Genomic DNA, 2,922 nt, shown 5'->3' with positions numbered 1-2,922 from the left:
GTTTGGCTCTTGGTCTCTAAGGTTTAAATAATGGCTTGGGTGGAAAAGCAACTTTGGGAGCTTGGGAGGGGCACTTCTGTGGCTATAAAGGCAGATGAGCAATATGGCTGCACAGGCTATACCTTGTGGGAATCCAAATTTTTATTCCTGGGCTCTGGCTCTAAGAATTTGTTGACTTGAAGCTGATGTTGCAAACTCCAGCTCTCTTGTGAGAAACTGAGCTCAAAATGTTTCTTTTTGGCTCTGTAAACCAGGTCATCACACTGTAGCATAACTGATAATACTGCAAGGGAGTGAATGGAATTTGTAGGCATAAACAGAGAGATCACTAGTTGCAACTACTACTGACATCCAACTTCAAAGGTATTATGGGATACCTTAAACTCAAATACTTCTGATATTATGTAAAAAAACTCCAGGAAAAAACAAACCTCTTAAATGATTGCTATCTGAACTTGTTTGGGCTCCCTGTTTCTGAATGACCTGATCAGCAGTGGGCAGCCTAAAGTAGGTAAGTGTTTCACTGTACCATGTTTTCTCTGAAAACATGGTACAGTGCTGTGTCCTGACACAGGTCAGCAGCATGGGATGATTCCCCCTTTGAGGGGTAGAAGGTGGGAAAATCTTCTCTACCTGGTTTTCACTGTTGCTTGATCTGGAGACTTAATGGTGGAGAGCTCTTGGGCTAGGGAGTCTTCTGTTGTCACTGAAGACTTGTTTTGGTTTTTTTGGTTTGTCAGTGAAATTGATGGCTGGAGATAATATGGTACCATTACTCTTGCATTTGGAGCTGGAGTAGGGTCAGACCATCCTGTGTCAGTTCTTGTGAGCACTGAACACAAACAGTGGGGGGTAAATGTTAATTAATTTGATCGTGAACTATGTTCAGAAACCATGTGTAGTTGTCCTGTTGCATTTGTAACAGGTTTCTTGAGAATCAATTTATTGCTCAAGCTCTGCACTGCAGACACTATCAGATCCTGTACTTGCTGAGTAAGTACAGCATGGCAGAGTTGTGAAGGAGGCCCAAACCAAAAAAAGACATTACAATGGGTCTTTGGCCTGAGCAACCTGCAGGGGCCTATTTAAGCCCACAGGAGTAGGTTGCTAAAGTAGTCAGTACTTATTGAGATTGAATGGGACTTAAGATTTGTTTAGATGAATAATTTAAAATTCAGAAATCATCAGTATTTGTTAGCTTGCTACAATGGGGCTTGCTTTAGCTGTAACTTCTCTTGTCCCTGCAGAAGGTGACCACAAAAGCAGTAGTACGTGAACAGTAGTACTCAATGAACAAGGCAGGCAGAAGGGGACTAGTGGTGCCAGCTTATTTCTGTGGCCTGTGTGCTTCAGACCTGGCATCCATGAATGCTTGTGCATGGTGTTAAGAGTTTGCTCAGCACAAGTTGTTGTACAGCACAGAAGTATCTGACATGACAGAGATTGTGAGCTGATGATGAAAACCAAAATGCATCAGTGACCCCAGAGCCTGATGCCGCTGTCTGCTGTGTGTGCAGAGCCACTTGGCACTTCCCACACAGAACATTGCTTTACCTGTTGAATTTGAAACTGGGACATCCCTTAATCAGTGGCATGTGGCTGTCAGCAAGTCTAGTTTGCTGGCACTTCCAGTTCTCCCACTCCAAGAACAGAGAAAGATCTACAACATGGATTTTACAGCTAATTTTTCTCAGGGTGCATCTACTGCAAAACTGAGAGTGTGGACTTGTGCCCTCATTGCTCACTAGATTGCTTGTGTTTTAGCAAAATCCATGGCAATGTATCTTGATATGGAATATGCACTTAAAAGAGCAGCTAGAGTTATTACAAGCTATTACGCCTAAATAAGTCCTAAGTGCCATTGAAAATGGGATTTTTCTTTATATTTTTCTTTTCTGGGAAACATGAGCATGAACATTAAAACAGAGCCCTGATTCTCAACTATGATGCCATACATTTTAAACTCACCCGGTGCAATGTTTCCTAATTTGAAACTGTTTTTAACTTGCAAAAGAGACTTTGGTTTACCATAATGAGTTTGTATGCACTAACTAAATCAAAACTTGAAGAGCTTCAGCTCTGTGATCTTGACCTTGAAGCAGTGTGGAGAGTGGAGATAACATAGAGCTAATGTAGATAAAGCATTCCAGTTTGCTCATGTTAAACTATTAGCTGAAAAGCATTACCACTTTTTCAGTGTTATCTGGTCTCAGTCAATGAAAATATAATAGATTCACATGTTATATATGCATTTACATTATGAGGTGTCCATCTGAATAAATTGCCTTCCTGATAATTAATAAAGTTATGCAGGGCCTTTAAATCACTTTTCAGAGAATCTGCTTAGGCTACCCAGGAAAGTTTAGTAGGTAATTTTGATTCTAGTCCCTTGCTGGCTTGATCATACCATTTTACATCATCAGGTTAGGTTATGACAGGCCCTGAATGCTGAGACATGTTTTTCTAGTACTTGTAAATATTCATTTTTCTATTAATTTTGCATACCCTTAGTGATTCTGAGATTTCTTGAGGAGAACTTAACATGCATGCTAATGAAATAGGCCTGCTGATGCTCAAGCAGCAGTATGCAGTGTTCTCTCTGTGCAGGCTCTTTATTTTCAGTCATAGAGAGGCAGCTCACAGGCCTCTTATGTTTCTGCTCTTTAGATTGAAAAATGCAATAACAAGCACAGTTGAGCAGCTTTTTTTTTGTCACTGTTATTGTGCTGTGCTCGCCTTCAGAAAGGCAGCTTCCTGTGTAATTCCACTGGTATAACCACCATGGAGTCACTTCTCAAGCTCTCTCTAGGTACTGGGGTTGTGGGGAAGGTTCTGGTCAGGGCAGAGCTATGGGAGTGGCTGCTGTGAGGAGCTGCCAGAAGCTTCCGTGTCTGACAGAGCCAATGCCACATGGCTCCTAGA

Source organism: Serinus canaria, chromosome 2 (genome assembly GCF_022539315.1).
Source record: "Serinus canaria isolate serCan28SL12 chromosome 2, serCan2020, whole genome shotgun sequence".
Classification (NCBI taxonomy): domain Eukaryota; kingdom Metazoa; phylum Chordata; class Aves; order Passeriformes; family Fringillidae; genus Serinus; species Serinus canaria.
This window is presented reverse-complemented; position numbering follows the sequence as displayed.